This window comes from Patagioenas fasciata, chromosome 29 (assembly GCF_037038585.1).
Source record: "Patagioenas fasciata isolate bPatFas1 chromosome 29, bPatFas1.hap1, whole genome shotgun sequence".
In the NCBI taxonomy this organism is placed as follows: Eukaryota; Metazoa; Chordata; class Aves; order Columbiformes; family Columbidae; genus Patagioenas; species Patagioenas fasciata.
The window spans coordinates 3,816,845-3,831,136 of record NC_092548.1 but is presented as its reverse complement, the minus strand read 5'-3'; the positions used below and the strand labels follow the sequence as shown (position 1 = coordinate 3,831,136).

General features: G+C 60.7%; 1 pseudogene; it reads left to right on the top strand.

Annotated features, from left to right (window-relative positions):
- Positions 1 to 9,751, top strand: part of LOC139825811 (dynein axonemal heavy chain 9-like) — a 248,318-nt pseudogene extending 238,567 nt beyond the window's left edge.
- Positions 9,752 to 14,292: the final 4,541 nt, after the last annotated feature.

The window sequence follows — 14,292 nt, the reverse complement described above, 5'->3', positions numbered from 1 at the left end:
CGGGCCCTGTCGGGCTCCATCGAGCCCTGTCAGGCTCCGTCGGACCCTATCAGGCTTTGCTCGGGCCCTGTCGGGCTCCGTCAGGCCCTGTCGGGTTTGCTCGGGCCCCATCGGGCTCCGTCGGGCCCTGTCGGGTTTCCTCGGGCTCTGTCGGTCTCCATCGAGCCCTGTCAGGCTCCGTCGGGCCCTGTCGGGTTTGCTCGGGCCCTGTCGGGTTTGCTCAGGCACTGTCGGGTTTGCTCAGGCCCTGTCGGGTTTGCTTGGGCCCTGTCGGGCTCCGTCGGGCCCTGTCGGGTTTCCTCGGGCCCTGTCGGGCTCCATCGAGCCCTGTCAGGCTCCGTCGGGCCCTTTCGGGTTTGCTCGGGCCCTGTCGGGCTCCGTCGAGCCATGTCGGGTTTCCTCGGGCCCTGTCGGGTTCCATCGAGCCCTGTCAGGCTCCGTCGGGCCTTTTTGGGTTTGCTCGGGCCCTGTCGGGCTCCGTCGGGCCCTGTCAGGCTTTGTCAGGTCCTGTCAGGTTTGTTCTGGCCCTGTCGGGCCTTGTCGGGCCCTGTCGGGTTTGCTCGGGCTCTGTCGGTCTCCGTTGGGCCCTGTCGGGTTTGCTCGGGCACTGTCGGGTTTGCTCAGGCCCTGTCAGGCTCCGTCGACCCCTGTCAGGTTTGCTCGGGCCCTGTCGGGCTCCGTTGAGCCATGTCGGGTTTGCTCGGGCCCTGTCGGGCTCCATCGAACCCTGTCAGGCTTTGTCGGGTCCTGTCGGGTTTGCTCAGGCCCTGTCAGGCTCCGTCGACCCCTGTCAGGTATGCTCGGGCCCTGTCGGGTTTGCTCAGGCCCTGTCAGGCTCCGTCGACCCCTGTCAGGTTTGCTCGGGCCCTGTCGGGCTCCGTCGGGCCCTATCAGGTTTGCTCGGGCCCTGTCGGGTTTGCTCAGGCCCTGTCAGGCTCCGTCGAGCCCTGTCGGGTAAGCTCACGCCCTGTCAGGCTCCGTCAGGCCCTGTCGGATTTGCTCGGGCCCTGTCGGGTTTGCTGGGGCCCTGTCGGGCTCCGTCGGGCCCTGTCGGGTTTGCTCGGGCCCTGTCGGGCTCCGTCTAGCCCTGTCGGGTTTCCTCGGGCCCTGTCGGGCTCCATCGAGCCCTGTCAGGCTCTGTGAGGCTTTGTCGGGTTTGCTCGGGCCCTGTCGGATTTGCTTGGGCCCTGTCGGGCTCCGTTGAGCCATGTCGGGTTTGCTCGGGCCCTGTCGGGCTCCATCGAACCCTGTCAGGCTTTGTCGGGTCCTGTCGGGTTTGCTCAGGCCCTGTCAGGCTCCGTCGACCCCTGTCAGGTATGCTCGGGCCCTGTCGGGTTTGCTCAGGCCCTGTCAGGCGCCGTCGACCCCTGTCAGGTTTGCTTGGGCCCTGTCGGGCTCCGTCGGGCCCTGTCAGGTTTGCTCGGGCCCTGTCGGGCTCTGTCGGTCCCTGTCGGGTTTGCTCGGGCCCTGTTGGGCTCCGTTGGGCCCTGTCAGGTTTGCTCGGGCCCTGTCAGGTTTGCTCAGGCCCTGTCAGGCTTTGTCGAGCCCTGGCGGGTTTGCTCGGGCCCTGTCAGGCTCCGTCAGGCCCTGTCGGGTTTGCTCGGGCCCTGTCGGGTTTGCTAGGGCCCTGTTTGGCTTGTTCGGGCCCTGTCTGGTTTCCTCGGGTCCTGTCGGGCTCCGTCGGACCCTGTCGGGTTTGCTCGGGCTCTGTCGGGTTTGCTGAAGCCCTGTTGGGCTTCGTCGGACCCTGTCGGGTTTGCTCGGGCCCTGTCGGGCTCCGTCGAGCACTGTCGGGTTTGCTCGGGCCCTGTCAGGCTCCGTCGCGCCCTGTCGGGTTTCCTCGGGCCCTGTCGGGCTCCATCGAGCCCTGTCAGGTTTGCTCGGGCCCTGTCGGGTTTGCTCGGGCCCTGTCAGGCTCCATCGGACCCTGTCAGGCTTTGTTGGGTTCTGTCAGGTTTGCTCGGGCCCTGTCGGGTTTGCCCGCGTCCTGTCGGGCTTTGTCAAGACCAGTCAGGTTCGCTCGGGCCCTGTCGGGTTTGCTCGGGCCCTGTCAGGCTCCGTCAGGCCCTGTCGGGTATGCTCGTGCCCTGTCGGGCTCCGTCGCGCCCTGTCGGGTTTGCTCGGGCTCTGTCGGGCTCCAGCGTGCCCTGTCGGGTTTGCCCGGGCCCTGTCGGGCTCCATCGAGCCCTGTCAGGCTTCGTCGGGCCCTTGCGGGTTTGCTCGGGCCCTGTCGGGCTCCGTCAGGCCCAGTCGGGTTCGCTCGGGCCCTATCGGGCTCCGTCGGGCCCTGTCGGGTTTCCTCGGGCCCTGTCGGGCTCCATCGAGCCCTGTCAGGCTCCGTCGGGCCCTTTCGGGTTTGCTTGGGCCCTGTCGGGCTCCGTCGGGCCCTGTCGGGTTTGCTCGGGCCCTGTCGGGTTTGCTCGGGCCCTGTCAGGCTTTGTCAAGCCCTGTCGGGTTTGCTAGGGCCCTGTCGGGCTCCGTCGGGCCCTGTCTGGTTTCCTCAGGCCCTGTCGGACTCCGTCGATCCCTGTCGGGTTTGCTCGGGCCCTGTCAGGCTCCGTCGCGCCCTGTCGGGTTTCCTCGGGCCCTGTCGGGCTCCATCGAGCCCTGTCGGGTTTGCTCGGGCCCTGTCGGGCTCCATCGGACCCTGTCAGGCTTTGTCGGGTCCTGTCGGGTTTGCTCAGGCCCTGTCGGGCCTTGTCAGGCCCTGTCGGGTTTGCTCAGGCCCTGTCGGGCTCCGTCGGGCCCTGTCAGATTCGCTCGGGCCCTGTCGGGTTTGCTCGGGCCCTGTCGGGTTTTCTCGGGCCCTGTCAGGCTCCGTCGGGCCCTGTCAGGTTTGCTCAGGCCCTGTCGGGATCCGTTGGGCCCTGTCGGGTTTGCTCGGGCCCTGTCGGACTCCTTCGTGCCCTGTCAGGTTTGCTCGGGCCCTGTCGGGTTTGCTCGGGCCCTGTCAGGCTCCGTCGAGCCCTGTCAGGTTTGCTCTGGCCCTGTCGGGTTTGCTCGGGCCCTGTCAGGCTCCCTCGGGCCCTGTCGGGTTTCCTCGGGCCCTGTCGGGCTCCATCGAGCCATGTCAGGCTTTGTCGAACCCTGTCGGGTTTGCTCGGGCTTTGTTGGGTTTGCTCGGGTCCTGTCGGGCTCTGTCGGGCCCTGTCGGGTTTGCTCGGGCCCTGTCAGGCTCCGTCGGGCCCTGTCGGATTTCCTCGGGCCCTCTCGGGTTCCGTCGGGCCCTGTCGGGTTTCCTCGGGCCCTGTCGGACTCTATCGAGCCCTGTCAGGCTCCGTCGGTCTCTTTCGGGTTTGCTCAGGCCCTGTCGGGCTCCGTCGGGCCCTGTCAGGCTTTGTCAGGTCCTGTCAGGTTTGCTCGGGCCCTGTCAGGCTTCGTCGGGCCCTTGCGGGTTTGCTCGGGCCCTGTCGGGCTTCGTCAGGCCCTGTCGGGTTCGCTCGGGCCCTATCGGGCTCCGTCGGGCCCTGTCGGGTTTCCTCGGGCCCTGTCGGGCTCCATCGAGCCCTGTCAGGCTCCGTCGGGCCCTTTCTGGTTTGCTCGGGCCCTGTCGGGCTCCGTCGGGCCCTGTCGGGTTTGCTCGGGCCCTGTCGGGTTTGCTCGGGCCCTGTCAGGCTTTGTCAAGCCCTGTCGGGTTTGCTAGGGCCCTGTCGGGCTCCGTCGGGCCCTCTCTGGTTTCCTCAGGCCCTGTCGGGCTCCGTCGGGCCCTGTCGGGTTTGCTCAGGCCCTGTCGGGTTTGCTAGGGCCCTGTCGGGCTCCGTCGGGCCCTGTCTGGTTTCCTCAGGCCCTGTCGGGCTCCGTCGAGCCCTGTCGGGTTTCCTCGGGCCCTGTCAGGCTCTGTCGCGCCCTGTCGGGTTTCCTCGGGCCCTGTCGGGCTCCATCGAGCCCTGTCGGGTTTGCTCGGGCCCTGTCGGGCTCCATCGGACCCTGTCAGGCTTTGTCGGGTCCTGTCGGGTTTGCTCAGGCCCTGTCGGGCCTTGTCAGGCCCTGTCGGGTTTGCTCAGGCCCTGTCGGGCTCTGTCGGGCCCTGTCAGATTCGCTCGGGCCCTGTCGGGTTTGCTCGGGCCCTGTCAGGCTCCCCTTGTCCGCAGGACTCATTCTCACATCCTGGGCACCCCCCATTGTCCCCAGGGTGCAACTTGTGGGGGTCAGGATTTGGGGTACAGGGTTTGGGGGTGCAGGGTTTAGTGGTGTAGAGTTTGGGGGTGCAGGTCTTGGGGAGGCAGAATTGGGGGTTCAGGTTTTTAGAGTTCAGGGATTTGGGGGTGCAGATTTTGGGTGTTCAGGACCTGGGGGTGCAGGATTTGGGGATGTAGGTTTGGGGTGCAGGGCTTAGGGTTTCAGTACCTTGGGTTGAAGAGGTTTGGGGGGAAGGGTTGTGTACGGCAGGATTTGGGGGTGCAGGGCTTTGGGCTGAATGTTTGGGGGTGCAGGGTTCGCATGTTTAGGAACTGGGGGTGCAGAATTTGGGTTTGCAGGTTTGGGGAATTTTGCGGTAAAGGATTTGGGGTGCAGGGTTGGGGGACGCAGGATCTGAGGGTGCAGCGTTTGGGGTGCAGAGTTAGGGGCTGCAGGATCTGGGGTGCAGGGTTTGGGGGGCACTGTTTTGGGGGGAAGGATTTGCGAGATGCAGGGTTTAAGGGTTTAGAATTGGAGGTGTCGAATTTTGGGGTGCAGGAGGTGTGGGGTTTGGGGTTGCAGGATTTCGGGGAGAATGGTTTGGGGGTGCAAGACTTGAGGGTGCAGGGTTTGGGGGTTTGGGACATGGGGCTGGAGGATTTGGGGATGCAGGATTTGGGGTGCAGTGTGTGGGGGTGCAAGATCTTGGGGTGTACGAGCGTTGGGTGTGGGATTTGAAGGACAATGATTTGGGGGTGCAGGGATTGGGGGTGTAGGGTTTTGGGGTTGCTGCGTTTGGAGATTCGGGATGTGGAGGTCAAGGATTTAGGGGTACAAGGGCTGGTTGCAGGATTTGGGGTGCAGGGTTTGGTTGCAGGATTTGGGGTGCAGGGTTTGAAGTGCAGGGCTAAAGGGGGCAGGATTTGGAGGTGCAAGATTTGGTGGTCTGGGGTACTGGGCTGCAGGGTTTTGGGGTGCGGGATTTGGGGGTGCAGGTTCCATGTCTTTAGGAACTGGGCGGGGAGGGTTTCTTGGTGCGGACTTTTGAGTGCAAGTTTGAGGGGCCTTGATTTTGGGGTGCATGGTTTGGGGGGCAGGATTCCGGGTGTAAGGTTATGAGGTGCAGGACTTGGGGGTGCAGGTTTCACGCGTTAAGGAACTGGGGCTGCAGAGGTTGGGGGTGCAGCGTTGTGGGCTGCAGGGTTGAAGGGTGCAGGATTTAGGGGTACAGGTTTTGGGGGTGCAGGAGCTGGGGGTGCAGGCTGTAGGGATCAGAATATGGGGGTGCAGGGTTCTGGGGTGCAGGATCTGGGTGAGCAGGCTGTTGGGGTACAGAACCTTGTAGTTCAGCGTTTAGAGGCAGGATTTGGGGGTGCAGGGCTTTGGGGTGAGGGGTCTGGGGTGAGGGGTTCAGGTGTTCAGCACCTGGGGGTGCAGGACCTGAGGGTTGGAGGATTTGGGGGTGCAGGGATTTGGGGGTGCAGGGATATGGGGTGCAACTTGTGGGGTGCAGGGTTTTGGGTATAGGGTTTTGGGGTGCAGAGTTTTGGGGGGGGGGGATTGGGGGAGCAGGGTTTCAGGGTGCAAGGTTCAGTGGTGCAGGGTTCTGGGGGTGCAGGGTTTAGCGCCAGAATTGGGGGTGCAGGGTTTGGGATTGCAGGGTGTTGGGGGAAGGATCTGGGGGTACAAGATGTGGGGTAGCAGGGTTTTGGGGTGCAACTTGTGGGGGCAGGATTTGGGGTCCAGGAGGTTGGGGGTGCAGGGTTTGGGGTGTAGGATTTAGTGGAGCAGGGACTGGGGGTGAAGGTCTTGGGGAGGCAGAATTGGGGGTGCAGGTCTTGGGGAGGCAGAATTGGGGGTGCAGATTTTGGCTGTTCAGGACCTGGGGGTGCAGGATTTGGGGATGTAGGTTTTGGGGGGTAGATTTTGGGGTGCTGGGTTCGGCACATGGGTCTGGACGATTTGGGGGTGCAGGGTTAAGGGGTTTAGGATTTTGGGGTGCACAGTTTAGGGTGCACGTTCTGGGCATGTATGATTTGAGAGTGCAGGGCTTTGGGGTACAGGATTTGGGGTGCAGGGTTTTGGGGTCAGGATCTGGGGGTGCAGGGTGTTGGGGAGAAGGATTTGGGGGTGCAGCATTTTGAAGTGCAGGGTTTGGAGGAGGGAGGTTTTGGGGGTGAAAGATTTGGTGGTTCAGGTTTTGGGGGTGCAGTGTTAAAAGGGTGGAGGATTAGGGGTGCAGGATTTGGGGGTGCACTGTTTGGGGGTGCAGGGTTTAGAAGTCAGGTCTAACAGTGCAGCGTTTGGGGTGCAGGGGCTTGGGGGGAAATTTAAGGTTGCAGAGTGTGGGGTGCATAGGACTGGGGCACAGGATTTGGGGGTGCAGGGTTTCAGGGTTCAAGATTTGGAGGTGTGGAGTTTTGGGGTGCAGGGACTGGGGGTGAAGGATTTGAGGCTGCAGGGTGGTGGGGGGAGGATTTGGGGGTGAGAGATTTGGGGTGCAGGATGTGGGGGTGCAGAGTTTTGGGAGGCAAGGATCTGGGGCTGCAGGATTTGGGGGTTCAGTGTTTAGGGCAGCACAACCTCGGGGTGCAGGGGTTTGCAGTGAAAGGTTTGGTAGGCAGGATTTGGGGTGCAGGATTCTGGGGTGCTGGGTTTGGGGTACAGGATTTGGTGTTGCAGGGATGGGGTTGAAGGGCTTGGGTTTCCAGGCCTTTGAGGTGCAAGGTTTGGGAGGGAATTCTTTGGGGTGCAGGGTTTGGGGTTCCAGGAGGTGGGGGAAGGACCTTGGGGTGTAGGGTTTGGGGGGGCAGGGTTTTGGGGGAAGGATTTAGGGGTGCAGGGTTTTGAAGTGCAGCGTTTAAGGGGGGCATGGTTTTGGGGGTGCACATGTGGGGGTCCAGGTGTGGGGGATGCAGAGTTTGTGAATGGAGGATTTTGGGGTGCTGGGTTTGGGGCTGCCTAATTTGGGGGTGCAGTGTTTGGGTGTTCAGGACCTGGGGTTGCTGCGTTTGGGAATGCAGGCTTTGGGGGTGCAGGGCTCAGGATTTGGGAGGGCAGGATCAGGGGGTGTAAGATTTCAGGGTTTAGGGGTGCAAAGTATGGTAGGGCTGAATTATAGGGGTGCAAAGTATGGTAGGGCTGAATTTAGGGGTGCAGGATTTGGTATTACAGGTTTTGGGGAATCATGGCTTGGGAGGAAGGATTTAGGGGTGCAGGGTTTCAAGATGCAGGATTTAGGGTGCAGTATTTGGGGTTGCAGGTTTGGGGGTGCAAGTTGTGGGGCAGCAGGATATCGGGTACAGGGTTCTGGGCTGCAGGGTTTGGGGGTGCAGGATTTCAACGTGCAGGGTTCTGGGGTGCAGTATCTGGGGGTCCAGGGTTTGGCAGTGCATTGGCTTTGGGGGTTGAAGGATTTGGGGGTGCAGGGTTTAGGGATGCCGGATTTGGGGGTGCAGGATTCGGGGGTGCAGAGTTAGGGGGCAGGATTTTCAGTGCAGGGTTTCAGGGCACAGAACTTGGTGGTGCAGGATCTGGGGGTGCAGGTTTGCGGTGGGGAATTTGGGGGTGCAGGGTGTTGAGGAAGGATCTGAGGGTACAATATTTGGGCTTTAAGGGTTTAGGGGGGCAGGATCTGGCAGTGCAGAGTTTGGGGACAGGACCTGGGGGTGCAGCGTTTGGGGTTACAGGTTCTGGGGGTGCAGGGTCGAGGGAATTATTTGAGGTGCAGGGTTATGAGAGTGCAGGATTTCTGGGTGCAGAGTTTGGGGTGCGGGGTATGGGGCAGCAGCATCTGGGGGTGTAGGTTTTGGGGGTTCATTCATTTGGGGGGAGGATCTGGGGGTGCAGGGTTTAAGGGTTCAGGATTTGGAGGTGTAGGGTTTTGGGGTAAAGGGTTCTGGGTTGAGGTTTTGGGGTGAAAGATTTGGGGATGCAGTGTTAAGGGGTGGAGGCTTAGAGGTGCAAGATTTGGGGGTGCAGGGTGTTCGTGTGTCTGATTTGGGGGTGCAGGGTCTGGGGGTGCAAGATCCTGGAATTCAGGATCTGGGGGTTCAGGATTTGGGGGTGCACAGTATGGGAGGGAAGGATCTGGGGCTTCAGGATTTGGGGGTGCACTGTTTGGGGGTGCAGGGTTTAGAAGTCAGGTCTAAGAGTGCAGCGTTTGGGGTGCAGGGGCTTGGGGGGAAATTTAAGGTTGCAGAGTGTGGGGTGCACAGGACTGGGGCACAGGATTTGGGGGTGCGGGGTTTCAGGGTTCAGGATTTGGAGGTGTGGAGTTTTGGGGTGCAGGGGATGGGAGTGCAGGGTGGTGGGGGTGAGAGATTTGGGGTGCAGGATTTGGGGGTGCAGAGTCTTGGGAGGCAAGGATCCGGGTCTGCAGGATTTGGGGGTTCAGTGTTTAGGGCAGCACAATCTTGGGGTGCAGGGGTTTGCAGTGAAAGGTTTGGCAGGCAGGATTTGGGGTGCAGGATTCTGGGGTGCTGGGTTTGGGGTACAGGATTTGGTGTTGCAGGGATGGGGTTGAAGGGCTTGGGTTGCCAGGCCTTTGAGGTGCAGGATTTGGAGGTGCAAGGTTTGGGAGGGAATTCTTTGGGGTGCAGGGTTTGGGGGCAGGGTTTAGGGGTGGAGGGTATAGGACGGAAAGATTTGGGAATGCAGGGTTTGGGGTGCAGGTTTCGGGGTTCAGGAAGGTAGGGAGGGCAGGATTAGGGGGTGCAAGGTTTCAGTTGTAGGGTTTAGGGGTGCAGAGTTTGGTAGGGCCGAATTTGGGGGTGCAGGATCTGGGGTGCAGGGTTTGGGAAGACAGGATCGGGGGTGGAGGATTTGGGGGTGCAGGATTGAGGGGCAGGGTTTTGGTGCAGGGCTTGGGGTCAGGATCTGGGGTGCAGGTTTGGGAAGAGTATTTTGGGGTGCAGGATTTTGGGTGCCGTGTCTGCGGGGCAGGTTTGGGGTGATCACTGCTGATCCGCACACACTCGCTCTCTCTGGTATTCACCTCCACTCCTGCTCCTCCACCTCCCCACTGTTCTCTCCACCTCCTCTCTTCTCATTCCCACCACACTCTGCACACAGACGCGACCACTGAGAATGTTCCAGAACACGCTGATCCAAACCCCGCTGGGACCTCCAGGCTCCATGGCAATGTGAAAATGGAGTGTGCCACAGAATCCCTTTGGGTGTCAAACACCTTGAAGGTGCTGGAGTCCAAGCACAACCCCCCGGCGCTGCCCACGGCCCTCAGGAGCTCCTGTGGAAACCCCTCCAGGGATGGCGGCTCCAGCCCTGCCCTGGGCAGCCCGTTCAGTGCCCGACAGCCCTCGCTGAGAGGAACAGCTCCCAGGCTCCAGCCAGAAGCTCACCCGGTACCGCTGGGGCCGTCTCCTCTCCTCCTGCCGCTCGTTCCCGGGCAGAGTCCCCGAAGCCCGCTCTCCGGGCGCTCTGCGGGCGGCTCCTGGCCCGGCCGCCCCCCGCACTTCCGCTCTGGCTCCGCCCCAAGGCTCAGGCGGGAACGGCCGCTGCGGCCCGGCCGGCCAATCGCAGCTCGCCGCCTCAGCCCCGCCCCCTCAAACCAGCCCTTGGCCCCGCCCCCTTCCCCCAGCCCTTCAGGAGGAGCCACACCCGCTGGTGCTGAGTGCGGAGCTCAGCGCACAAAGAGCTGCACAGGGTGAGAGGGGCAGGGGGATTCGAGCTGGGATGGGCGCTGTTTGCAGACGGAACCAAGTGAGGCACGGGCTCTGCACCTGGAGAAAGGAAAAGGTGCAGTGATCACCCCAAACCTGCCCCGCAGACACGGCACCCAAAATCCTGCACCCCAAAATACTCTTCCCAAACCCTGCACCCCAGATCCTGACCCCAAGCCCTGCACCAAAACCCTGCCCCTCAATCCTGCACCCCCAAATCCTCCACCCCGATCCTGTCTTCCCAAACCCTGCACCCCAAACCCTGCACCCCCAAATTCGGCCCTACCAAACTCTGCACCCCTAAACCCTACAACTGAAACCTTGCACCCCCTAATCCTGCCCTCCCTACCTTCCTGAACCCCGAAACCTGCACCCCAAACCCTGCATTCCCAAATCCTTCCGCCCTATACCCTCCACCCCTAAACCTGCCCCCAAACCCTGCACCCCAAAGAATTCCCTCCCAAACCCTGCATCTCCAAATCCTGCACCTCAAAGGCCTGGAAACCCAAGCCCTTCAACCCCATCCCTGCAACACCAAATCCTGTACCCCAAACCCAGCACCCCAGAATCCTGCACCCCAAATCCTGCCTGCCAAACCTTTCACTGCAAACCCCTGCACCCCAAGATTGTGCTGCCCTAAACACTGAACCCCCAAATCCTGCAGACCCGGATCCTTGCCTCCCAAAACTCTGCACCCCCAAATCCTGCACCCCAAATCTCTCACCCCCACCACCCTGCACTCCCAACCCCTGCACCCCAAAACTCCACACCTCCAAATCCTGAACCCTGAAACCTCGCACCCCCAAATCCTGAGCCCCAGTCCTGTGCACCCCACACTCTGCAACCTTAAATTTCCCCCCAAGCCCCTGCACCCCAAACGCTGCACTCTGAGACCTGACTTCTAAACCCTGCACCCCCAGACAGTGCACCCCCAAATCCTGAAGCCCCAGATCCTTCCCTCCCATACCCTGCAGCCCCAAATCCTGAACCCCCAGATCCTGAATTCCAGGATCTTGCACCCCCAGACCCTGCACCCCCAAATCAGACACACGAAAACTCTCCACCCCCAAATCTTGCACCTCTAAGCCTCCACCCCTTAACACTGCACCCCCAAATCTTTCACCCCAAAACCTCAACCCAGAACCCTTTACCCCAAAACCCTACACCTCCAAATCCTGAACCCTTAAACCCTGCACCCCCAGATCCTCCCCCCAAATGAATGAACCCCCAAAACCTACACCCCCAGATCCTGCTGCCCCATACCCAGCACCCCAAACTCTGCACCCAGAAATCCTGCACTCTCATAACCCTGCACCTCAAACAATTCCCTCGACCCTGCACCCCCAGAACCTGTAACCCCAATCGCTGCACCCCCAGGTCCTGTCCCCAAACTCTGCACTGCCAGATCCTGCCCCCCTAAACCCTTAAAGCCCAAATATTGTACCCTCAGATCCTTCCTCAACACCCTGCACCCCCAAATTCCCCACCGCAAACCTGCACCCCCAGATCCTGCACCACCAAGTTCTGTGCCCTGAAACCCTGCACTGAAAATCCTGCCCCCTAACTCTGCACCCCCGAATCCTGCACCCCCGAATCCTGCACCCCCAAATCCTGCATCCCTAAACCCTACACCCCCAAATCCTTCAACCCCCAAAGCCAATGCACTGCCAAACCCTGGACCCCCAGATACTGCACCCCAGAACCCTGCACGTTGAAATCCTGCACCCCCAAACCCTGCAGCCCAGAACCCTCTACCCGATATCCTGCCGCCCCACAACTTGCACCCCCCAAACCTGCAACCCCAAATACTGCACCCCAAATCCTGCATCTTGAAACCCTGCACCCCTAAATCCTTCCTCCCAAGCCATGATTCCCCAAAACCTGTAATACCAAATCCTGCACCCCTAAATTCAGCCCTACCATACTTTGCACCCCTGTAATTCAGCCCTACCATACTTTGCACCCCTAAACCCTGAAAACTTACACCCCCTGATCCTGCCCTCCCAAATCCTGAGCCCTGCACCCCCAAAGCCTGCATTCCCAAACGCAGCACCCCCAGGTCCTGAACACCCAAACACTGCACCCCCAAATTAGGCAGCCCCAAACCCAGCACCCCAAAATCCTCCATTCACAAACTCTGCATCCCCCAAACCTGGACCCCCACATGTGCACCCCCAAAACCATGCCCCCCTTAAACGCTGCACTTCAAAACCCTGCACCCCTAAATCCTTCCCCAAAACCCTGCCCCCCCAAACCCTACACCCCAAGGTCCTTCCCCCACCTCCTGGAACCCCAAACCCTGCACCCCAAAGAATTCCCTCCCAAACCTTGCACCTCAAAGGCCTGGAAACCCAAGCCCTTCAACCCCATCCCTGCAACACCAAATCCTGTACCCCAAACCCAGCACCCCAGAATCCTGCACCCCAAATCCTGCCCTACCAAACCTTTCACTGCAAACCCCTGCACCCCGAGGTTGTGCTGCCCTAAACACTGAACCCCCAAATCCTGCAGCCCCAGATCCTTGCCTCCCAAAACTCTGCACCCCCACATCCTGCACCCCAAATCTCTCACCCCCAAATCCTCCCCCCACCACCCTGCAGCCTCAAATCCTTCACCCCCAGTCCCTGCACCCCAAAACTCCACACCTCCAAATCTTGAACCCTGAAACCCTGCACCCCCAAATCCTGTGCCCCAGTCCTATGCACCCCACACTCTGCAACCTTAAATTTCCCCCCAAGCCCCTGCACCCCAAACGCTGCACTCTTAGACCTGACTTCTAAACCCTGCACCCCCAAACAGTGCACCCCCAAATCCTGCACCCCTAATCCTCCACCCTTTTAACACTGCACCCCCAAAACCTGAACCACCAAATCTTTCACCCCCAAAACCTCCCTCCTCCAAACCCTGCACTTCAAAATGCTGCACCCCCAAATCCTTCTCCCCAACACCCTGCACCCCCAGATCCTGACCCCAAAACCCTGCACCCCAAATCCTGTACCCCAAAGCCCTGCACTCTCAAATCATACATGCCCAGAACGTGCACCCTAAACTGTGCACCCCAAAATCCTAAACCCCTTAACCCTGCACCCCCAAATCCTCCAGACCCATGTGCCGAACCCAGCACCCCAAAATCTGCCCCCCAAAACCTACATCCCCAAATCCTGCACCCCCAGGTCCTGAACAGCCAAAATCTGCACCCCCAATTCTGCCTCCCCAAGACCTGCACCCCCAATTCTGCCTCCCCAAGACCTTCACCCCCAGTCCCTGCTCCACTAAATCCTACACCCCAAACCCTGCACCCCCAACCTCCTGTACCCCAAATCCTGCCCACACAAGTTGCACCCCAAAACCCTGCTACCCCAAATCTTGTACCCCCAGATCCTTCCCCCAACACCCTGCAATCCCAAACCCTGCACCCCCGATTCTGGCGCTAAACCCTGCACCCCCAGAACGCTGCACCACTGAACCTTGCACCCTGAAACCCTGCTCCCCCAATCCTCTCCCCCAAAACTCTGCACCCCAAAACCCTATACCCAAAACCCTGCACCCCACAAGTTGCACCCCATATCCCTGCACCCCCAAATCCCTGCACCCCCAAATCCTCCAACCCCCAAGTCCTGCACCCCTAGGTGCTGAACACCTGAACCCCTCACCCCAGACCCCTCACCCCAAAGCCCTGCACCCCCAAATCCTGCCTCTAAACGCTGAACTACAAGGTTCTGTACCCCAACAGCCTGCTCACCCAGATCCTGCACCCCAGAACCCTGCACCCCCATATTCTGATCCCTACAGCCTGCACCCCCAGCTCCTGCACCCCCAAAACCTGTACCCCTAAATCCTGCACCCTTCAACCCTGCAGCCCACAACGCTGCACCCCCAAACTCTGCAGCCCCAGTTCCTTAACGTGTGAAACCTGCGCCCCCAAGTCCTGCACCCCAAAACCTTACACCCGGAATCCTGCCCCCCAAACCATGCACCCCAAAATCAAGGCCCCTCAAACTTGCACTCAAAAGTCCGCACCACAAAATCCTGCCCCCCCAGTTCCTAAAGACATGGAACCTGCACCCCCAAAGCCTCACCCTAAAGCCCTGCACCCCAAATCTGGCCCTACCAAACCCTTCAGCCCCGCACCCCACGATCCTCCTACCCTAAACCCCAAAAGCCTGCACCCATAAATCCTGGAGCCCCAGATCCTGCACCCGACACCCTGCACCCCAGAACTCTGCACCTCCAGATCTAAACCCTTCAACCCTGCACCCCAAATCCTCCCCAAAACACTCCACCCCCAACGCCTACAGCCCTGAATCCTGCCCCACAAACCCTGCACCCCCAGATCTGTCCCCGAAACTCTGTGCCCCAACAGCATGCACGCTCAAATCCTCCACCCCACATCCTGTCCCCCAAATCACTCACCCCAAAACCCTGCACCCCAATACCCCAGACCACCAAATCTTGCACCTCCAAATCCTGCCCCCTTTAGACCTGCACTTCA